The following is a 24,152-nucleotide window of genomic DNA, read 5'->3' as shown; positions in this document are numbered from 1 at the left end:
AGATAGGTCCATAGACAGTCTATAGACACAGGTCCATAAACAGTCTATAGAAGATTTATAGATTTATGGCAACAGACTTCTGTCCATAGACCGTCTATAGACAAATGTCTACTGATAACAGACACAGGTCTATAGGCAGTCTATAGATGATCTATAGACTCAGGCCATACACTTCCAGGTTCTGTCTATAGACAAAAGTCTACTGGTCCAGTAGACATAGTCTATAGACTGTCTATAGACATTCCACAGTTATGTGGCCTGGCAGTGCTGCAGACATTTGTCTATAGACAGTCTATAGAGCTCTGTCTAAATAACCTTAATAGACCATTGTCTGTAGACTGCCTATAGAAAGTCTACAACTGTTGAAAAAGGTCACCACACGGTCTTCACAAATGACATGACGATCAATATACATACAATTTAGTTTATTTCCAAGCTATGCAGGCAAGGAATATGCAATACATGATGCACCATAAGAATGCACCACATAAAAATAAATGTTGAAAGTAACGGTCTTACTATAGTTTCCTCAGAAGCAATCTTGGGACCTGTTGTCTGCAGTCAGTCATCCGGGCATGTTGACCTGTACAGTGAAAGGAAAAAAGTAAGAGGAACTGAAAAAAAAATTCCCATACCATCTCTACAGATGTGCTTACAACACAAGGCATATATGTCCTGGCTACCCCATTCAAGAAAGCTAGTCGCTGTTTTGGTTTTGTTTTATGTGGTCCAAAAACCCAAGGTGACAGGCTATGAGAGGCGCCGTAGTGAAAGGTTGCGGAGTAATTTCGGCTACCTGCGGTTTCTTACCGTGCACTGAAATTGCATAGAACACAGGCCTCTAGCTTTTGCCTCTATCGAAACGCGACCGGCTAGACCAGGATCGAACCTGCATCATTCAGGTTGTAGCAGTAGTAGTACAGTTTATTTGGGACAAAAAATATACAGAATTTGTCCTGGGTGAGAAGGCTAATGCCATTTTTTCCTGATGAGGCCATCCCACCCCTGACAGCAGTGGCAACCACTAAAGGCATATTTGAAAACGTTTGCAGTACAGTACATCGTACAACAACCAATATGTATGCAAGCACATAAAACAAAACAAATGGACAACCCTGAGGACTGTGTGCATGCTTCTGCATATGCAAAAAAAGGTTTACAAATCCCCGAATACTATTTACACATACAACACACCGAAATATCATCCATGACACGAAAGAAATTCTTTGACTTATTATTCCATTAGGTACATATGTCTTAGTGTTTTCTTTAGGTAGTGGTGGGTAGATTGGTAATAATTCAAAGATGGCTGGATATTGATTCAATAAATTTGCTATTTGCATACATAATCTCAAATCACCATAGTTGGTGCGAGGTCGGTGCACCTGTATTTTATCTTCCCTAAGGAGATGTGGAGTGTGTTTCTTTTTGCATTGAACCTCAATATTTGAACGGTGTAACATATACTGGTGCACGATTTCCAGAAATAACTTGTATTTGAATAGCTTACTTATCTCTAGTATGTCATAGATCTTAAATTATGGCAAGCAATGTTCTATTTTTGGAATTTTCGAATACCACATATTGAGCGTTTTTGCAGGGGGTGAAGCTAATCAAGGTTTCTTTATGTTGTGTCCGACAATACAAGGGAGCAGTATGTTAAATGTGAATGAAAGAGAGCATAATAACTTTGTTGCTTCACTGGCAACCTGTTCAATGTGCCAAAAACACGTGAAAGTTCAATTCAGAGAGCTTCTGTGTGCAAATTCCAGAGAAACGTTTCATGAAAGATAACACCTAGAACGCAAATCCTCTTAGACTGGTTGATAATGTTATTCCGGAACTTCAATTTGAACTCTTTTTTGCTAACTTTAGGCTTGAAAATCAGGTACTCCATCTTGTTTATTTTCAGGTCTAGTTTATTAAAGGTTAACCGAAAGTCTAAATAGTGAAGCCATTCATTTGCTTCCCTGTAAACGAAGCTTTCATTGCAACCTGGAAAAAAAATACATTAGTGTCATCTGCATGTAATACCATTTCAGAGCAGCCTGGAGTGTTTATAATATCACTCATATATATCAAGAATAATAAGGGGCCTAGAATGGATCCCTATGGAACTCCGTATTTAATAGCGCTTTGATCGGTTTCGGTGCTCTTTATTGTGGTGTATTGCTCTCTGCAAATTAAACAGCTTTCCATCAGGGCATGTGCTGTACCTCGGATTCCATAGATCGGTAGCTTTATTAATAATATATCATGATGGAGAGAATCAAAGGCTTTCTTGAAATCAAGAAATAAACCCAAAGTAAGCTTTCATTTCTTAATGTTGTCAAGAATTTTCTGTTTAACATAAAGTAAAGCAGTTTCAGTTGCCTTATTCTTTATGAATCCATACTATTCTTTTACTATCAAGTTATGGAGAGTGAGGAAATCGACAATTCTTTTGTTCATTATGTGTTCAGCAACTTTTGAAGACTGAAAGCACTGACATTGGTCTATAGCTGTTCAAGTCTTCAAAAGCACCACCTTTATGAATAGCTGGAACACATGCAAGCTTCATTTGGTTTAAAATTATCCCTACTTGAAGTATCAGTTGCATATACCCGTAAGGACTGGAGTTATCAGTGCGGCTACAGCTTTCACGGGGGAAACTTTCACATCATCGTAGGCTGATGCACAGTTGTCCTTCAGCGTCATGATTATGTTGAGGACTTCTTCGGCGCAAGTTGGAGTGAGAAATACAGCTTGAGGACATTGAATATCCATGTATTATTCAAACGATAATGTACCATGAATATCATTTGAGGCACCCAACTTCTACAAAGTGCATGTTGAAAAGGTTTGCAATGTTTTCCTCAGTTCAGCCCTGTGTAGGTAATGCACAGCGGTAATGTCGTCTTATGTAATAGCCTTAAGTTGCAGCTTTTCTTCAATCTCATTTACTTTGCTTAGCAAGTCCTCATCCTGGGTTTCAGTCAATATATGAAGCTCTATGGTTAGAAAGCGACTACGCCACTCCAAATCATCTAGGTGCTGCTTCAGCTGAGTTATATCACTACCTACATTGTTAGATTTCAGCCCTTCAACTCGCCTCGTTAGTTGTTTTGTAGTTTTTTCTTGAACAGTCAGGTGGTTCTGAAAGTCGTCAAAGTTATCAGAGAGCAACTGCATTTGCGACTCAAATGAATCAAACTTTTTTGACAAAGGCAAAAGAGCATCAAACTTCGTTTCAGTCTGCAGTAATCTGAGTATCACGTCGGAATCATGCTGCGGATTTTTTGTGGTGCTTGTGGCCTTGTGGTTGTCTCGGCAAGAGTCACATATCCATGTTTTCTTTTTGGCTTCGGGCTTAGCATTGAAAGTCTCTTCTGTATTCCCGCACATGTACCACGATGAAAATTAAATTTGCACTCTGAGCTTGTTGCAAAGATGCTATCAGTGAGTGGAAGACGGCAAGCACAACAACGAGCTATAGTACGCGCAGATCTTTTACAAAAAAAACCATCCACTTAGCAGCAGCAACGACATAAAAGGAATACAAAATCACATTGAGTGAGGCATAATTATGCACAAACCTGCACAAAGGCAGAGATGGTTACATGATGCTCGCAGTTACGGTCACCACTGCGAAGTGAGGTCCCAATGGAAGGAATCTTCTTTCATAGCCCACAGTGAACCGTTGACGCTGTGCCAGGTTTCTGGGTGACACCGACGACCATGCCTTCCTGGTCTGCTGCTCGACACTACCGTCCGTCTTCAGGGCACGTGCGATGACCAGTGAGATGTACGGCTGCACAGTGGGTAATCTGCACAAAGGCAGAGACGGTTATGTGATGCTCGCAGTTATCGTCGCTACTTTGCAGTGGTGACGATAACTACACGTAGCGTTACATAACATAACTGACGACTTGGCATATCTTGAGCACCTGAAGAACACGATAACCACTGAGCCATCGCGCCGGATTCATCATTTCAGTAAATATGCATGACAAATTCTAAGTGGCTGTCATAAAACATTGTAACTAATACCCACATTGCGTGCAGCACTCTACCTCTACACTAAATACCTACTGCGAATACTGACCTCTGTATGCATTCCCTTTACATTAAATTGAATAGAATACTTAGAAAATTTAGAATAAAATCATTTTTTTATTGAAAAAGTACGTGATGTCACGGTGGAGGACGACGAGGTCATGGTGTCCTTTGATGTGAAATCGCTGTTCACCAGCGTACCCGTGGATCTGGCTGTGGAGGTGTGCCGCTCAGCGCTGCAGAATGAGGACGGATTGTGTGAAAGAACCCCTATCGAAGCATCGGATCTTCTGAAGCTGTTGCAGTTCTGCCTTGAGAATACTTATTTTGTTTTTCGGGGTACAGTCTATAGACAAGTTCATGGCACTGCTATGGGCGCATCTATATCGGTGACAACCGCAAACCTTACCATGAAAGCAATAGAAGCTCGCGCACTGGCTACCTTCGAACCGCGCCCAAAGGTATTTGTGCGTTACGTCGACGATTGTTTCTGTATTATCAAAAAGAATGCGTTAGGTCCTTTCACAGATCACATCAATAGCATGGAGGATTCCATTCAATTCACTGTAGAGGAGGAGGCTGCACGCCGTCTTACTTTTCTGGACGTTTTGGTTGAACGCCGTGCAAACCGCCCTTCTTTCAAAGTTTATAGAAAAGAAACCCACACAGGCCGGTATCTTCATTTTAATTATGTCCACCCGGTTTTCCACAAACGCTCCGTCGTGGCTTCCCTCGTCCGACGTGCCAAAAACATCTGCCCAAGGCCAGAAGATCGGGCTGCTGACCTACGCCAAGTGCGCCGAGAATTGAGTGAATGCGGCTACCCCAAGCACTTCGTGGATTCTGTTCTTCAACGGTGTTGACGCCCATCAGAATCAGTTGGTCCTCCTTTCCGAGCCCGAGCCACTATCCCATATTTGCCGGGCGTGAGCGAGTCTTTGGCTCGCGTTCTGCGCACTTACGGTGTGCACGTCGCTCACGTTCCTGCGTGCAAGCTGAGGCATGAGCTGGTGGCCGCCAAAGACAAGATAAAGAAAGAGAAGATTCCTGGAGTCCTCTATAAGATTCCCTGCGCAGACTGCGACTACTGCTATATCGGCGAGAGCGGGAATTTCGAAAGGCGATTGAGGGACCACAAGAACGACGTCAGGAACAAACAGATTGCATCTAATGCACTTGCGGAACACGTGGAAGCCGCGACGCACATTATAGCTTGGGAAGAAGCATCAGTCATCGCAAGAGAAAAGAATTGGCTGTCACGTCGATATCTGGAATCCCTGATACTCCAAACAACAGACAAAACCCTTAACCACAACGCAGGCAATCTCCCGCCTACGTACGCAAGATGCTCGGGGCGATTACTGCGACGCACTTAAGCTTTGTGCTTTGGGCTTTCCGCCCAGTGATCAAGGCTTCCGTATGGAAGCCGAAACGTCTTCGTTTTAAACAACAACTTTTTGGTCGGCGTTCCTTTTTCTTCATACATGAATCTTCTACCCGACCAGACGGGTTTTCGTCAGACTTTATATTTCAACTTGAAACTCCAAGAAGAAACAGCATACTCATACACCAGCGTGCGCTCTTTGGAACAAGCGGGTTACAGCACTTCCATGCCATGCTCATTATCCAGAAAAACTCAAACAGCACATAGTGGCTGCAGCAGCGCCATTTCAGAATCATACGTGAGTTTCAGACAACAAGCTCATTATTGTTAGGATGAAATACCATCTCAAATTAAGTTATGTTTTCACTTCAAGTGCAGCCCGGACAGAGCAGTAAAAAGGAGACATTTGCATGCAGGTACCCTAACCTAACGCTGATAGAAAAATCAACGAAAGCAACGAACACGCTCTAAGTAAGGATTATTTCATTGAAACAATTAACGTGTTCATCAAAAGGCGCAGCCATAATAAAACAGCGCGAGTAGAATTGCATTCGTGGCGCAAATAAGCGCCAAGTTACATTGGCGTTTTTGTAATGCAGCAGTCTGAGATCAGAAACGCATACTCTGCCTCTCGCACAATTGGTACTAGAGAAATTTGTGCACGCGTAAGCGGGGTTCATGAACGAGCCTCTCCGAACGAAATGTAAGCCATCTCTTGTCGAGGCGACCTTTACTCAGCTTTTGAAATCAATTGCCAGCAGCGGCGTCCAACGGCTCGGATAACAGGGACGAACTAATCCATACGTGTGCAACGCAAGGGGAGACGGGATGCAGCTCGTAGGTTCTTCGCGGTGTTTGTACACGCTCGCCATTTGCGCCGGCAACGACTTTTTTTTTCAACCATCACTCTATTAGCATTCCTCCACCGCCGCTTCACTACAACTTTGACAAACGCCTCGAGCTCTAGTCATTAGCGTTACAAAACATATTTGGTGAAACGTCGCTGCCCACGACGCGCACCAAGTGAGCGGCTACAACAAACAAGCAATTAATGCACACCTCTCAATGAACAGCACTCCATGGTCCCGAAAGGCGATATCACAAAGAATAAAAAATAAATGTAATCCACCTCAGAACTTGATTGTGCGTTTCCGCAGATGCCAAGTAAATCGTGCTCACGCGGCTCCAACGCATAGTTTCATATCGGCCTTCACTCACGGGCTAAGCGATATTTCTGGCTGTGCACCTACCTTTCAACACGGAAAAGCCAGTAGAGAGCTCGCGAGGAGGGCTTACCGTCCCGGGTTTCACACCGAGTGCCTTTCCGCGCGTTTGGAAAGCCATAGCGGCCCAGATGTAAGCGCATTATTCGAGAACATGGCGGCTGCCGCTGCTCACACAAACGTGCTTACAAACGCAGCTTACAAACGTGGATAGGAAGTTTGTAGCTGCGCACATAATCTGCTCTGCACACACAGCACTGCTTAGTGTGGCTAAGGAGACCAAATGAATAAAAATAATCGTGTAGACTTAGCGTAAATGGACGATTAAGTTGAATTTCAATCAAAACGTAATCCACGAGAGAAAACGCCGCCAACGCCGACACACCGGCGCACACAGTTGTTTGCTGCCCGGATGATTTTCTGCCGTCTCCGGGCAAAATGGGTAAAAAGTGAAACAGAAACCAATTTCATGGTCATGTCTATATTAGTTACACTCTTGCCAAGTGTAGCTTGTTCTAGCATCCAAGAACACGAAGGGCCATTGGTTTAAAGCATAAATACTACACTCGCGATTTAAAAACCTTAATACTTTCGCGAAAACCAAAACCGAAACCTTACTACTTTGTCCATGGGCGCCGCATCCCCCATCGAATAGTATGTGTTAGAGATGACCCTTAAGATTAAATTAATGTTAGCAAATATGCGCTGAAGAAATGAGACGATTAAGCACTCATGTGAAGGAAATGCAAAAGGATATATTTACAAAAGCTTATTTACATGCCAAAATAGTTACTCGCGAATTCGCACCCGCTCGCGCACCCGCACCGTCGAGCATCGCACACACACACTCTCTGAGACACACTCGTTCCTTGTCGTCCGTCTCTTCGCTGTGCCTCCTCCCAGCGCCGCAGGCTACCGCGCACTTACAATGCACCGGAAGCACACACACACGCACACACTCACGCGCACATGTGCACGGGCCCACTTGAAAGCAGACGCCGCGCGGCTCTCCAGTTCGTACTTCGGGTGGCGGGGGCATTGCCCGCGACCCTAACGATCACACCAATAGGTAACGAAGCGGGCGACCATCGGTCCGTTCGCAGAACGGTGGGCGGCGCCAAGGACGCTCCCCGTACAGAAAGCACACGTGTGGGCACAAAAGCACGCTCGCTGCACAGAACGACACTTGCGGAAAGAAGAAACATGTGTATAATAAATGGCCCTTTCTTACACTCGGGCATTCTGACAAAACTTAACGGCCTCGTTAATAGAAGTGAACAAAACTGTACAGCACACAAACACTTCGCAAACAGTCAAGAAACATATGCAGACGTATGAATACAACTAGAATAGAACGGATGCAGGCAGTAGACAAGTGGGTAAAATTAGTAGCACGCATCCTTGGGTGTGGCCTGAAAAATAGTTCAGCTCGGCACTGCGCGTTTGCGTTCCGAACGGCTGAGTGGCTGCGGGACACTCTCCACTTCTCTCGCAGTGTCTTTCTCTTCGGTGGATGACTCGTCGTCTTCTAAGCGGTCTTGCGGGTGCGTTGACGTCCACCCCTTAAGCTGTGACACGTGAGCTGTAGTCGCAAAACGAGTATTCTTGCACTGATCGAGCTCTGTCACTCGATATGTATCAGAAGGTAGAGCCTGGGTTACTACCAACGGTCCTCTGTACTTACGCTGGGCCTTCGTCGGTTTTCCGGTCTGCTCAGGAGCCTTAGTCATGAACACGATGTCGCCGACATCGTAGAGACGCGCCGGGAAGTGTCTTCGATCATTCGCTGCCTTGCTTTTCTCTTGCTTGGCGATGATGCGCTGTCGAACTCGTGTTCGCAATTCCTCGGGGTTTTCCCATTGGGCTTCGTCGCTGCCGACAATTCTTCTCAAGGCGGTGCTGTGGAACTCCGGCTGGTACCCGTACAGCATTTCGAAGGGTGTCTTGCCTGATGTCTTGTTTACGGCATTGTTGATGTCACGTTCTGCCTTTGAAAGTTTTTCGTCCCAATCGCGCTGCTTTGGGTCGCTCATTGAAGTTGCGATGACGGGCAGAACTGTCCGGTTTACTCTCTCCACAAGGCCGTTTGCTTGCGGGTGGCGCGTCGAGTTAAGCACATGACGTATGCATCATGCAGTGCAGAATTCCGCAAAGGCGTGCGACGTGAAGCAACTGCCTCTGTCGCTAATAACTGTCCTTGGCAGACCTCTTTCGAGAACGAACTCCTCTAGCGCACGGAGCATATGCTTGGTTGATGTGTCGCGTGTAGCGATCAGTTTCACAAATCTGGTGAGGTTGTCGATGAACACAAGAAGGTACTGGTTGCGCTTCTTGCTTGGGACGAATGGCCCCATGTGGTCTATATGTATCACCTCGAACGGTCGTTTGCCCGGCGGAATTGGGTGTAAAAGACCTTCTCGTCTGCCAGCAGGTAATTTGTTGTAAATGCATTCGAAACACTGCGAAATGGGCTTGCGGACGTAGTTCCTCATTCGTGGGAACCAAAAGCTCTCTTGGATTTTGGAAACTGTCTTTTCCAGTGCGAAGTGTCCCATCAAATCATGCGATTGCACCACAACTGCCTTTCGCATGCATTTTGGCAGTACGAATTTGAACTTCACGTTTCCGTCCTCTTCTATCGCTCTCACGAGTCTTCCCTCCCTCACGTTGTAACCCTTCGCTCTTGCCTTCTCTTCCTTCGTACTATCGCTCTCCGGTTTCTCTAGAATGGTTAGAAGCTCTCGCAGCTCATCATGACCTCTGTGACATTCCGTGTGTGCTACGAGGATCCACGTTCGACGGCGCGGCGTAGACGGAGACCCGTGACAGCGGCATCATCAATTACCCAGCCATGCTCTTTGAGTGACGACCAGAAAAACCGGACCCGCCGCCGCCCCGGGGAAACAGGCTTTATCCTCCCCAATTTCCGGTTACATTCCAGGACAAGGGAGCTGTCAGCGGGCCAGAGCGCGCCGTACCACAGCCGACGCTATGCGCTACCGCGAAGACGACATTCTTTCCCTCCCCCCCCCCCTTTGTCGTGGGCTATCGCCGGGAAGGCACCCACAGCTTCCCAGAAGGGCCGCGACGGACACCTGTCATGGCGGACAGGCAGTACTCGCCAAGAATGTGGAAAGACAGGCGCTAGTGAATTAGCTCCGAAGAGAGAGCCTGTGTATACTCTCACTTGAGAGAGAGTGGTGGCGTTTATGTTGTTTATTTAGTTTGTATTGTTAACAGACTCTGGGTTCGAGGCTAAGCCCAACCCAAAGGGGTGGTCCCCATCTCGCATGTTATTTTGGATTGGAGAATTGATGCTTTGGGCGGGCCACTGGAAATGACCGCCCTTAGTCCTTTGTTAATCAAGTGCTTAAAAGCACATGTAAACGGATGCAGTCCAGTCTGAGCTGGGGCTCCATGCTTAGCATGTAATGTGATGCTACTTAGGCACTAACCTGCCCGGTCGATGAGTAAAGAAGTGCAAAGTTTGTTCTGTTGTAAAATTATGCTCTGCTGTCATCATCTACAAGCTCGCCTCCTGTTCATCTTCCAAGCCGAACGACACTAGAGGAAGGGTTTGTGAACCATCCTCGAAGAAACGGACGACTATTGAAATTCTACTGCATACACGCTCAGGACATCGTTCGCCAAGAGGGCCTTCAGCGCCGAAGCCCGACGGCGTGCAGCTTCTGCCAGCAACCGCTCGAGCCCAACTCCGGAGCCACTCCATCGCCCCCATGAAGTCGTCGGCACGTAAGCTCGGACGCCCCAGCCTCTGATGTATAACCTTAATCATGTGTAATTATTGAATATACCTGTTTGTTTAAACTGAGCCATACGGTGTCTCTTTGCCTCTCCGTCCCGTGTGGACCTGCGCATTATGGGGGTCATCACACTGGTGTCAGGAGTGGGGTCTCAAAAGCAAATGTCCTCTGAATGCTGTGACATTCATGACTTCAAAATTGTAATCAAAAGGGAATCACGGGACTGATTGTGGGACTTTTACCCCCATTTGAGAGGCTTGAGGCACTGGAGGGCTTGAAAAAAAAAAATGACTGTATCTGAGGGAGCTCCCACTCCACAGCCGTCGCTCGGAGCAAGCATGCTGGCATTAGGTAGCGTCATTCCGACGTTTACGGGAGATAAGACCGGGGTTCCAATCTGCGATTTCTTTTCCATGCTAGAAGAGATTGGGAAAATGGGGGGATGGTCCGATGCTCAAATGCTGGGAATGGCGAGGTGTAAGATGGCAGGAGCTGCTCATGATTTTGCCTGGCGAGACGAAAAAGTAAAATCCACAAAATCATTTGCGGAATTTAAGAAGCTCGCGTTTGAGCATTTCGACACTGAACCACGTCACGTGCGGGTACAGAGGTTCCGTGACGCCGGACAGATGGTAGGGGAGGACGTGCGAACATTTGCGTCGCGGCTTTAGCGCCTAGCACGCGATACGTTAAGCAGGGAGGAGGAAGGAGACCAGCTAAGGAAGAAATACGCGGAGGATATACTTAAAGAGGAAATGGCCGCTTTGTTCGTGGCTGGTCTGCAAGACCCCGTGCGCCGGTTCGTGCTCTCGCGCAAGCCGAGCAATTTCGACCAAGCCGTGGAGGCCGCATTGGATGAGGAACGAAATGAGGCGTTAACGACAGCCGCAGCGAGAGTACGCGTCATAGAGAGAGCGGTGCTCAACCCTGAGGTTGCTCTCTTGACAGAGCGGTTAGATCGCTTGGAACAGCTGCTAACTCAGCAGGTAGAACGCCAGGTTGAAGCGCGCGCTCAACAGCGCCCATTCGCTGGAAGCCGGAGACCGCCACAAAGCTACAGGCGCGGTATGCGAGATTTTGAAGAAATCGTATGCTTCACTTGCCAGGGTCGCGGACACATCGCCAGGTTCTGCCAAAACGTGCGCCGTGGGGAGCCACAAAGAGAAGCAGGCGAGACACGCCCTAAGCAAGCCTACAGCGGGGCTCCAGATACCGAGTCAAAAAACTAGTTAGTCCTCCCCAGCCTGAGGAGCGTGGGGAGGGAGCAGTAGATGATGAGGTGGTGGTAGTTTGTGTGGCCGACGAGGCATGCCCTGTTGTGCGTTGCAAGTTAAATGGTTGTTGTATGGAATTGTTGATAGATACGGGGTCAAAGGTGACATTGCTTAAGGAGAGCAGTTTTAACACGCTTCGAAGGAAGGGGGACCGCGAGGTGTTGGAAGCGTCTGGTGGTATGACAACCAAATTTGTAGGCATAACGGGGGATCCTCTTGGCATAAGTGGACTCTACCGGTTACACTTCTCTCTCGGCGGAATTGCATTGGAGCACCCCTGCTACGTATGCCCGGACACGGTGTCTCTGCCAAACGGAGTGTCAGGTATATTAGGGCAGGATTTTTTGAGAAAAGGGAAGGTAGTAGTCTCATTCTCTGAGGAAGAGGTTAATGCGGGCGGCTCAAAAGTTCCGTTTTTGAACAGGAGAGGGGCTGAGATTCGCATTACCGATATTGACACCCGTCAAACAGTGGGATCATTGGAGAAGGTATATTCGCGGGTTGCCGTCCGGCTGGTCGAGGAGGCGGTCGTCCTTCCTTGGTCGGAGCACATTTTGTACGCGTTTGTGCCTTCAGATGTAGAGAGCGGCGCCGTGGGAGTGCTTGAGCCGGTCGACTCTCTCAGCAATGGCCTGAAGGCAGCCGCGTGCCTCGTGACAGTTAATGACGCCCACAGAGTGCCCCTACGGGTGGTTAACTGTAGCCAGCAGCCACTGAGCCTTCCCAAGAACAAAACATTGGCTTTCTTCACCTCTGCGATAGAGCAACGTGAGCCCACCGATACGGTACTCGCAACTGTAGAGCATGCTAGTTCTTCGGCTGCTCCAAAGGTGTCGTTCGATCTTTCTCACGTAAAATCCAGGGAGAGGGAGGCTCTGGCTGGTTTGCTGAACGACTACTCGGAGGTATTCGCCGCGTCCAACCTGGATTTGGGCTGCTGTGGCGTTATAAAGCACAGGATAGAAACCGGCACTTCATCGACCGTTTACCAGCGTGCGTACAGGATTCCTTACTCCCAACGTGAGGAGATGGAGCGGCAGGTGCAGGACCTGATTGATCGCGGCATTGTCGAACACTCAAAGTCACCCTGGGGAGCACCAGCACTATTGGTGGAAAAGCCAGATGGCTCGTATCGATTGGTAGTGGACTACCGCAAACTAAATGCCGTAACTCGCATCGATCCATACCCCATCCCCAATATACAGGAGACGCTTTCTCAGCTGGGCTCTGCCAGGTACTTCACGGTAGTGGACATGGCGGCGGGATTCTGGCAGATAGCAATGGATCCGGCAGATGCCGAGAAAACGGCATTCAACACGCCCTCAGGGCACTATGAATGGAAAAGAATGCCGATGGGTCTGGCCAACAGCCCTGCTGTCTGGCAGAGAACCGCTGATGTTATCCTGGCAGGTCTTCTGGGGAGGCTGTGCTTCGTGTATATGGATGACATTATCATATACAGTGACAGTTTTGATAACCATTTGCGCGATATTGAGCAGGTTTTGGTGCGACTAAGAGCAGCGGGTCTCAAGCTGAAGCCCTCTAAGTGCCAATTCCTCAAAAACGAGGTGAAATACCTCGGGCACGTTGTTTCAGCTGACGGCGTGCGACCGGACCCTGAGAAACTAAGGTGTGTCTCGGATTTTCCATCCCCGACTAGCGTCCGCCAGGTCCGGCAGTTTTTCGGCCTGATCGGTTACTACCGAAGGCACATAGAGGAGTTCGCCAAGCTCGCTAAGCCGCTCACCGCCTTAACAGCCAAAAATGTCGCCTTTCGCTGGGACGAAAACGCGGAGAATGCTTTTGGGGCCCTGAAAAGGAAGCTAATGAGTGCACCGCTGTTGCGCCACCCGGATTTTAATTCCCTTCGTTATGGCCACAGATGCGTCAAAGTTCGCAATTGGTGCCGTGCTATCTCAGGTTATCGAGGGCAAAGAACATCCCGTTGCTTTTGCTAGCCGACAGCTGAGCCCCACAGAGCAAAAGTACGGAGCTACGGAAAGGGAGTGCCTCGCCGTTGTCTGGGCAGTAAAGCACTTCAGATGCTACCTTTACGGCCGCAAATTCAAGCTAGTCACAGACTGCCATCCTCTGAAATGGGTGATGAGTGTCAGGGACCCTAGCTCGCGACTCGCTAGATGGAATCTACACCTGCAGGAATACTTCTTTGAAGTTGAGCACAAGTCAGGAAAGACACATCTGAATGCTGATGCACTCAGCCGCACAGCTGCCGTGGCAGCTATAGATGAGTTTGTCCCCGTAGTCGACCCCGCCGAATTACGCACAGAGCAGTGCAAAGATCCTGACCTGAAGCGAATAATCGAAAGCTTAGAGGGCGCACCGTCTCACCCCGAACAGCTAGATTATTTCATTGGCAAAGACGGCACCCTGTGTCGGCGCACGAGGCCAACCAGGAAAGGGAGACCAGAGAAAACCGCTTGGGAGAGAGTCGTCATACCTCGGTCGTGGACAGAAAGGGTTCTTCGCGCGTTTCACGATGCGCCATGCGCCGGTCATTTTGGCGTAGCGAAGACACGCAGGCGTGTGGAGCGTTTGTACTTTTGGAGTGGCATGCGACGGGATGTTAGAGACTACTGTGCGAAGTGTCATTCCTGTCTCGAAAGAAAAACACCCAAGGGACGAAGACCAGCTCCAATTCAGCCGTTCCCTGAGGTTTCGGCTCCCTTCGAGCGGACAGGTATGGACATAATGGGCCCATTGCCCACGACCACTTCCGGAAACAAGTACATTTTAGTATTTGTCGACCACCTTTCAAAATACGCGGAAGCGGTAGCACTCCCCGATCAGAAGGCAGACACGGTTGCAAGAGCATTTGTCGAACAGATCGTGCTCCGACATGGACCCCCGAGGCAACTCTTGACAGATCGGGGAACGAACTTCGTGTCGCAGCTAATGAGGAGAGTTTGCGAGCTGCTTAAGATCGCTAAGAAGCAGACAACACCGTACCATCCGGCTTGCAACGGCGCGGTGGAGCGACTGAACCAAACCGTGGCCGGGTTCCTGTCGCATTTTGTTTCGCGCGACCAGCGGGACTGGGACTTGTGGCTCCCTTATGCAATGTTTGCCTACAATTCCGCAGCACACGAGAGCACGGGCGAATCGCCATTCTTTCTTCTCTACGGCCGAGACCCGGACCAGCCTAGTGAAGTGCCAGAGGGCCCCCGTCGTGTCCCATACGCTTCACTGGACGACTATAAGGTTGAGCTAGAATCGCGCTTGCAAGTGGCGAGGGACATCGCAAAGGAGTCCTTAAAGAAAGCGGCGAAGCGCAGGAAGGAGGTGCACGATCGCAGTGCTAGAGACGCGCCGTTTGATGTGGGGGACAGCGTGTACATTCAAAACTGCCAAAGGCAGATTGGGCTAGCTCGTAAGTTCCAGACGAAGTGGAGAGGACCGTGCGAGGTTGTCGAGAAGCTTTCTCCGGTAAACTTCAGAGTCCGAGACGTGAACCGGCGTTTGATAAGGATACACGCAAATCGCCTCAAGTCGGCACCGGTTCAGTATTCACGAAATGAGGAAAGGGAAAGCGCGGATTTTGATGGGGACAGAAGTGAAGCGGAGCGCGCAGATAGTTCGCAAGAAACGCCCTCTCCTGCATTTGTTCGGCAGGCGCCCGAGGTGACGGCCGGAATGCCACCGGATTTACTTCATGCATTGCTAGAAGAAGAAGCGCGCGAGGTTACCGCGCAGATAACGCCAGGAGAGGCTCCTGCCACGAGCCCTCGCGAGTCCCAAAGCAGACAAAGGGGCACAGACTTACTTAGTATGACTCATGAAGGCCGATATCCGCTGCGAAATCGGAAAGCTAAGTCGGACTAATGGCGTAAACAGAGCGGAGTTGTGAACTGGTTAGAATTGTGTAATGCCGCAGCTCATAACATTGCTATGTGCTTATGTGTTAAGTTATCGGAGTTGGTAGTTAAACCTTTCTGTCATTAAGTAACACCTTCACAGGAGAGCATGCGGAGCGCATGCAGAACCTGCCCTACTTCCTTTCGTCATCTATATTTTTGTCTGTGCCGTGATCGTGCTAGAAGTGGGAGCTCCTTTGTAACTGTGGTAAATTTATTTCGTCCAGTTTGGACTAGAAAGGAGAGGCTTGGGTGCTGAGTTTCATGTTTATCTGTAAAAGAAGATCAGTGCTGCCCCTGGAGACGCCAGTATTGACAGCGGAGGCATATGGTGTTGTGCAGTGGTGTTGAGTGCAGCGAAAAGTGTTTTGTCGGACGCACTGTGCGAGGCGATTCAGAAAGACAAGGGGAGCTGCGTGGACTCAAATGTTCGGAGAACATTCTTCTGGAGGGTGAGCGAGTGTGACATTCCGTGTGTGCTACGAGGATCCACGTTCGACGGCGCGGCGTAGACGGAGACCCGTGACAGCGGCATCATCAATTACCCAGCCATGCTCTTTGAGTGACGACCAGAAAAACCGGACCCGCCGCCGCCCCGGGGAAACAGGCTTTATCCTCCCCAATTTCCGGTTACATTCCAGGACAAGGGAGCTGTCAGCGGGCCAGAGCGCGCCGTACCACAGCCGACGCTATGCGCTACCGCGAAGACGACATTCTTTCCCTCCCCCCTTTGTCGTGGGCTATCGCCGGGAAGGCACCCACAGCTTCCCAGAAGGGCCGCGACGGACACCTGTCATGGCGGACAGGCAGTACTCGCCAAGAATGTGGAAAGACAGGCGCTAGTGAATTAGCTCCGAAGAGAGAGCCTGTGTATACTCTCCCTTGAGAGAGAGTGGTGGCGTTTTTGTTGTTTATTTAGTTTGTATTGTTAACAGACTCTGGGTTCGAGGCTAAGCCCAACCCAAAGGGGTGGTCCCCATCTCGCATGTTATTTTGGATTGGAGAATTGATGCTTTGGGCGGGCCACTGGAAATGACCGCCCTTAGTCCTTTGTTAATCAAGTGCTTAAAAGCACATGTAAACGGATGCAGTCCAGTCTGAGCTGGGGCTCCATGCTTAGCATGTAATGTGATGCTACTTAGGCACTAACCTGCCCGGTCGATGAGTAAAGAAGTGCAAAGTTTGTTCTGTTGTAAAATTATGCTCTGCTGTCATCATCTACAAGTTCGCCTCCTGTTCATCTTCCAAGCCGAACGACACTAGAGGAAGGGTTTGTGAACCATCCTCGAAGAAACGGACGACAATTGAAATTCTACTGCATACACGCTCAGGACATCGTTCGCGAAGAGGGCCTTCAGCGCCGAAGCCCGACGGCGTGCAGCTTCTGCCAGCAACCGCTCGAGCCCAACTCCGGAGCCACTCCATCGCCCCCATGAAGTCGTCGGCACGTAAGCTCGGACGCCCCAGCCTCTGATGTATAACCTTAATCATGTGTAATTATTGAATATACCTGTTTGTTTAAACTGAGCCATACGGTGTCTCTTTGCCTCTCCGTCCCGTGTGGACCTGCGCATTATGGGGGTCATCACACCTCTCTGAAGAACCATTACTTGTTCGGCAAGGTCACACGCCACGCACACCTCGAACCTTTCTTCTAGCAGGGAGTTCATCGTGTCTTGAGGAGCTTCCACGGGACCACGGCTGAGAGAGTCGACGTGGAGCATTCGCGTTTCCGGGCGGTGCTTAATTGTGAACTCGAACTCCTGGATCAAATCATACCACCTTGCGATTTGCGGCTTTTGGGTTCGCTGCGCGTTGAGGTAAACCAATTGTAAACCAATTGTAAAGTGTATTCCCAGCTCGCTAATGTTGTTGGCGAAGCAGTCGCGATATTCATTTAGAAGGCCAAGAAGTTCAGCCTTTTGCTGCTTCGTTACCGAGGGCCCTACTTCAAGCTGCTGATCCTCGATTGGTCTTCGCTCTGTCGCAACGCCGAAAACCTTGGCTCAGTTGCATCGCTCTCGCTCACGCGGGCATGTTGGGTTTGGCTGTCAGGTATCTCCACAACGTCAACCTCCATGACGCGCCCGAGTCGCCGTCCCCTTTTCACAAGCAAGTCTTTGTCTCCGCTCGTGAAAATTGGCACACTAATCTCCCCTTCTCCATGTCGACAAGAATTTCGCTTCCAAGTGTACTGAACAAAACAGGGCCTGACAAATCGGGATCTGATGATAAGGTTATCCAATTAATGGAGTTAGAGTGAATGACGGTCTCTCTAGTCGCTTTCACACGGAGTCTGGGCTCATTCAACGGCTCCAGGTGAGAGAACGGACATACACTTTTGTACCAGAAGCGCAAACAACCACCCAGCCTGGCGTAGGCCACGTAAGGTAGTTCTGTGTACTTTCTCCCGACAAGCAAGTCAACTGTCAAAGTATCGTCTGGCACTACAAGAAAAGGAACGTTCTCGCCTTTGACACCGTCGATCTCGAGGTCTGTGTAGCACTTGCCGATCGCCCTGGCTGAAGGAGTGCCTTGGCTGCCGAAACCGTAGAGGGCCGTGGCATCCTTCGTCAGCCTCGCACCGCAACGTGCAGCCGCAGAGGCACGCAGGAGGCATCCAGAGCTGCCGTTGTCGATCATGCCGACGAGGGTCGTTGTCCCGTTCAGCATGGCCTGCTTCAGTAGCGCTCCAGGGGCGATTTTCCGTTCGGTGTCTGTCACTGTGTCGGTCTCGTTGCTTTGGCTCATCGAACAATGACGCTGCGTGTGGCCGCTCTTCCCACAGCGTAAGCATTTCATCTCATGCCTTTCTTCTGGACAATCGCGGGAGATGTGTCAGAATCGCCCACAGTTGTAGCGTTTGAACTGGCCTCTTTCGTTGGTCAGGGGTGGTCTCCTGTCCTTGCCAAATCGATCGTACGTAGTCTTCCGCGCAGGTGGTGTTCCTGCAACCCTTTCGGTGGCCGCCGTGAATTGCCTCTTCTCACGCGTGCCGCCAAACCTTTGCTCCCGCTGTCGGTCGATACGCTCAAATTCCATAATATCGTGGAGATGATCGTCGTCGTCCTCGTGGGTGCGTCCAAGTAGCATAGTACAGAGCTGCCTTGAGCGGAGACCGGTCAGCACCTGCTCCCGGGTGTCACAAAAATCGAGGTTGGCCTCTCGACAAAGACGCACCTTTGAATGGAAGTAGGCTGTTGTGCTTTCGTTGCACTGCTGTACTCGCTCCTGCATCTTCCTCCATCGTTCTGCCGCTCGTGTCTGGCCGCAGAAGGTGCGGCGGAAGTGGTAGTCAAAATTTTCCCACGACGTACTCACTTCTTTGCGAGAACGCAGCCAGTCCTTGGCAGGTCCCCGAAGGTGGCACTTAGCAGTCTCCAACTTGAATGGTTCAGGCCATCGGTGCAGTGTAGCGGTGGTCTGCAGGTTTCCCAGCCACTCTTTTGCCGACGCCGCATCGCCGCTGCCATCGAAGTCAGAAATGTTCTTGCTGAGGTCAGGCATCACCTGATAGGTTGTTGTTGCTGCTGCCACACCTGGCGCTCCTGATGACGCTGGTAGAGCGAGCCTTTCCAGCAGACTGGCCAACAGACGGTCTTTTTCCCGCATCGCGCTCAAGAAGTCGCTCACTGAAATGCTGTCGCTCACTTTTCCTCCATCTTGACTGTCGGTGGTGCCCGCTGTCGCTCCTGAAGGTGTCTCGCTCATGGTCGTGATTAACTACAGTTCGCTCTCTGGAATTCGCAGTCTCCAGTCCGGTTCGCGCAGTTACAATCCCACTTCTGATTAATGTTAGAGATGACACTTAAGATTTCATTTCATTTCATTTATTTGTCCCTTAAAGGCCCGAAGGCATTACATAAGGGGGGCGTACATACAGGTTGGAGGGTAGTAGCAGAGAACACAAAAGAAAGAAAGGGGGAAAAATACGCGGGGTACCAAAAAAGTGTACAATAATATACAAACTAAAAGCAAGAAATAAACATACAAAAAGAAAACAAGGAACAGTTGGCACTTCGGTTTCGCAGTATGAATATGTTTATGAGAAGTGATTAGCCAGTTTCTCGCGGAAAAGGCGGCGATCGGAGCATGTTATTACGTTGTCGGGAAGGCCATTCCAGAGCACTATGGCGTCGGGAAAAAATGAACTGCTCATTGCGGAGGTGCGGGTTTTAATGCGTGCGATTGGGTTACTGTGGTTTAGGCGGGATGACGTACGTGGGGGTGGCTGCAGCAACAAATGTCTTGGTGAGCGATAAAAAAAAGAGTGAAAGAGGCATAGACGGGAAATAACACGGCGAGTTGCTAGTGTTTGAAGGCCGAGGGATCGTTTTAGTAATGTTACGCTGGTATTTCTTGAGTACTGCGATGTAATAAAACGGGCGGCGCGATTTTGAATGGCTTCAAGGTCTGAGATGAGATACGATTGTGATGGATGCCAGACAGATGACGCGTACTCCAATTTAGGACGTACGAATGTTATGTATGCCAACTTTTTTACTTCAGGTGATGCAGATTTTAGATTGCGCCGGAGAAAACCAAGTGTGCGTGATGCTTTGGAACAGATGGTCTGAATGTGTGTTGTCCATGACAGCGATGATGTTATGTGTACTCCTAGGTATTTATAAGATGATGTTCTCGTGACGGCGACCGATTTTATGTTGTAAGTGCTATCAATAACTGTGTTTTTGCGGGAGAATGATATGGATTGGCATTTATTTAAATTAAGAGGCATGTGCCATTTGTCACACCACGCTGAGATAGTGGTTAGATCCTGTTGAAGAGCGGCAATGGCGCTAGCGCCGTGGATGGGGCTGTAAATTACGCAGTCATCTGCGAATAAACGTAGCGTTGATTTTATGTTGATCGGTAAGTCATTGATGTAGATGAGGAATAAAAGAGGTGATAAGCCTGCACCTTGAGGTACGCCGGATCTTGCGTCGGAAAAAGCTGAGCGACAGTTATTAACACAGGTGAACTGCTTACGTCCTTTAAGGAATTGCTCTAGCCAGGAGAGCAAAGTTTGTGGAATGCCGAGCGATGACAACCTAAAAAGAAGAAGATTATGGGAAACACGATCAAATGCTTTTGAAAAGTCGAGAAAGATAGCGTCGATCTGGACAAGGTTATCTAAGTATTGTAGAATGTCGTGGGTGAATTCGGCGAGCTGGGTCTCACATGACAGCTGCTTCCGGAAGCCGTGTTGATTCGGATAGAAAAAGTTCATTGATTCTAGGTGGGTCATAAGATTGGAAAAAATAATGTGCTCAAGTAGTTTAGACGGTATACTAGTGAGGGAAATGGGACGATAGTTGTTAGGGCACGTGCGGTCATCCGCTTTAAATATGGGTGTAATTTGAGCTTCTTTCCAATCGTCAGGGACAACCCCGGTATCTAAGGATTGTGTAAAAATTAGATGCAGTACCTGGCTAGACAATGAAATGGTATTTTTTAGTAGCTTACTGTTAATTTGATCGCAGCCGGCAGATGTAGATATTTTCAGTGAGGCAATAAGCTTTGATACACCATCAGGGTTAATTTCGATTTTAGGCATTTCTGAGAGTGAGATTTCTGGAATGTGTTCATTAGCAGTAACGTTAGCAGCGGAAAAAACTGACGTAAAGTAATTGTTGAGCGCGGTCGCACAGTCATCGCTTTTGATTGGTTCTCCATCAGCATCTAGGAGTTGTACATGGCGATCTTGTGGTTTATTAGATAGCATGCGCCAGAATTTGTTGGGGTTAGAGTGAAGGATTGATAGTAAATCTTGAGTAAAACTTATCTTTAGCACTTGTCAGTTCTGTGGTATACTGTTGGGCGCACAAGCGATATTTTCCCATGCTAAGTGACTCTTTTGAAGTTTTGCTGTTCGATACAGGCGCTTCTTTTTGCCAAGGAGAGACTTGAGGCGTTTGTTAAACCATTGATTCTTGGTATCTGATTTAATAAGTAGTGTTAGAGCGTGCTTACTTTCCAAATGTAGTAGGGTGTCTTTGTACAAATTCCAGTTCGAGTTAGGTGTGCGATTTAGATAAGTGCAACGAAAGTTGTCGAAAAATTTTTCAAGATCATTGTTCATAGCATCAAAATCAGCCCTTTTGTAGTCTTTTATCAGTTTGCTGGTTGGTGATTTCTTCTTTAAAGGTAGCGTCATAGAGATGTGAACAAGGTTGTGGTCACTTAATCCAGGAAGGACAGTAATGGATTTTACGTCGTCCGGGTGACTTGTGAGCAAAAGATCTAGGATGTTGTCTCCTCTCGTTGGACTTGTTATCACTTGCTGAAGGTTAAAGTCAAGGGTTAGTTCTAGAAAAAGTTTCTGTTCGTTTGCAGGTGTCGAACTTAGTGTCGAGAGCAATGACCAGTTAATTTGTGGGTAATTGAAATCACCAAACAGAAATATGGGTGCTTTGGGATACTCATTCCTCATAATCGTTAATTCATGGCGTAGGGAATCGGGGAATGATACGTGACTGTCTGGGGGTCTATAGCAGACACCGAACACTAGCTTTCCGGAGGCGTTGTGAAGGCATACCCAGATCATTTCTAGGATATTATCATGCCGGATAATCGAGGACTGCAGAGTGTTACTAACGACTATTAGAACTCCTCCCCCTTTTCGGTTAGTGCGATCTTTGCGGTATGTGGTGAAATGGAAGTCTGAAGGGAACAATTCGTGGTCTTCTATCTCTGGGTGCAGCCAAGTTTCTGTGAGTATGACCATATCGGCGTCTGTGACTTCAATGAAACTGTGAACCTGATGGCGTTTAGGTAGAATACTCCGTATATTAGTAAAAGCGATGTTGATGAGTGCGGGTGAATGACGATTGCTTGGCGGAATCGGTTCATGCAGTTCAATGGAGTGTCACTTGGCTTGCTCTCAGGCCTGCTGTGTATTGTCCTGTGCTCCATTTATCTTTGCCGCGGGCTTGGTGTTCGTATCTGTTTCTGTTATGGTATCAGAGGCATGATCGTAGGTGTAATATTTCTCGCCAACGATAAGTTTATCGTATCGAAGCTTAAAGCTACGCCCTCGGGGCTTAATGAATTGAACCAATTCGGAGCGAGCGAGTCGAGCGGCGAATTCGATGTCTTCCCGGATAACGTAAGGTGTTTCTTTCAATTTACGACCACATGCAAGCACGCTTTCTTTTGCCTTGTAGTGATTCATTTTAACTATTATTGGTCGCTTTTTTCCGTTGAGAATTGACCAATGCGGTGGGCGCGTTCTATTGCGCTTGGTTCTAGATTCAAATCTAGTTTTTCTTTGCACAGCGCAATAACTTTTTCCTCTGATTCAGTCCACGATTCTTTGTCGCTATCATCTAAGACGAAAAAGAGCAGGTTGTTTCGGCGCATTCTGTTCTTCGCGTCTATGTTGGCGGCCTTTAGTTCAGCGATGTCCTGCCTAATCTGGCTAGTCTCTACCTGTTTTGATGGTGATACTGTTTTACGCTCGTCTAATTCGAGCACTGCTACTCGGTTTGAAAGTGCAGTTAGTTGTGTTTCATGGCTGATTTGGGTTGTTTTCAATTCATCAAGGTCGGCACGCATGGCTGCATAGTGTTCTTCTAGCCGCTTGAGAGCATCTAAACCATCGGAAAGGTTGGTTGGTCCGGGGCCAGGATTAAGTTCAACATCTCCCGAAAGCAGCAGCATTAGCTCAGATAGCAAATCAAAGGCAAGTATGTCACATAACACACGCAGCGCAGTGCGCCATTTCAAGTCGTAGGGGCACGACACCGCGAAAAGACAACGATCGCTACTACGAGTCTCCTTAGCGTAGTCTAGGTAACTAACCTGGAAGGCCAATACCGGGGTGAACATCGTGCAAGAGTCGGTGTCGTGCCCCGCCGAGCTGACGTTGTGCCGCAGATTAAATACTGTTGCCTCTGGCCATGTGATTGATGACGTAGTCGATGGCGGTGGTTTCCAGGCGAAGGCGTCGAGCGGCGCCAAATATTGGCGGTCAGGTCCGGTTGTTACAGCAGATGACTGTTCAGGCATCCACGGAGCCGAAGAATCCGGGAAGTGCAGTGTAGGTGATGGGCAGGGGTCCAGGCCACGGCGCGTACCAGCAGAGAGCCAGTACGACAGCACCTGGAAGGCCAATACCGGGGTGAACATGGTGCAAGAGTCGATGTTGGCAAATACGCGCTGAAGAAATGAGACGATTAAGCACTCATGTGAAGGAAATGCAAAAGGATATATTTACAAAAACTTATTTACATGCCAAAATAATTACTCGCGAATTCGCACCCGCTCGCGCACCCGCACCGTCGAGCATCGCACGCCAACGCCGCCAACGCCGACACACCGGCGCACACAGTTGTTTGCTGCCCGGATGATTTTCTGCCGCCTCCGGGCAAAATGGGTAAAAAGTGAAACAGAAACCAATTTAATGGTCATGTCTATATTAGTTACACTCTTGCCAAGTGTAGCTTGCTCTAGCAACCAAGAACACGAAGGGCCATTGGTTTAAAGCATAAATACTACACTCGCGATTTAAAAACCTTATTACTTTCGCGAAAACCAAAACCGAAACCTTACTACTTTGTCCATAGGCGCCGCATCCCCCATCGAATAGTATGTGTTAG

At 48.6% G+C, this 24,152-nt stretch overlaps 1 long non-coding RNA gene and 1 pseudogene across 1 annotated transcript; both read right to left on the bottom strand.

Annotated features, from left to right (window-relative positions):
• Positions 1–419: 419 nt before the first annotated feature.
• Positions 420–7,005, bottom strand: LOC144130034 (uncharacterized). Its single transcript, XR_013313936.1, has 3 exons — positions 6,670–7,005; positions 3,576–3,806; positions 420–583 (listed from the first exon to the last, which is right to left on the bottom strand). It is a non-coding gene; the product is annotated as an uncharacterized LOC144130034 (long non-coding RNA).
• A 10,492-nt stretch (positions 7,006–17,497) lies between these two features.
• On the bottom strand, positions 17,498–19,263 carry LOC144127726 (uncharacterized; annotated as a pseudogene).
• Between the last annotated feature and the right edge of the window lie 4,889 nt (positions 19,264–24,152).

The sequence above is a fragment of the Amblyomma americanum genome, chromosome 4, assembly GCF_052857255.1.
Source record: "Amblyomma americanum isolate KBUSLIRL-KWMA chromosome 4, ASM5285725v1, whole genome shotgun sequence".
Classification (NCBI taxonomy): domain Eukaryota; kingdom Metazoa; phylum Arthropoda; class Arachnida; order Ixodida; family Ixodidae; genus Amblyomma; species Amblyomma americanum.
Note: the sequence above shows the minus strand (reverse complement) of the source record. Positions and strands in the feature narration are given on the sequence as shown.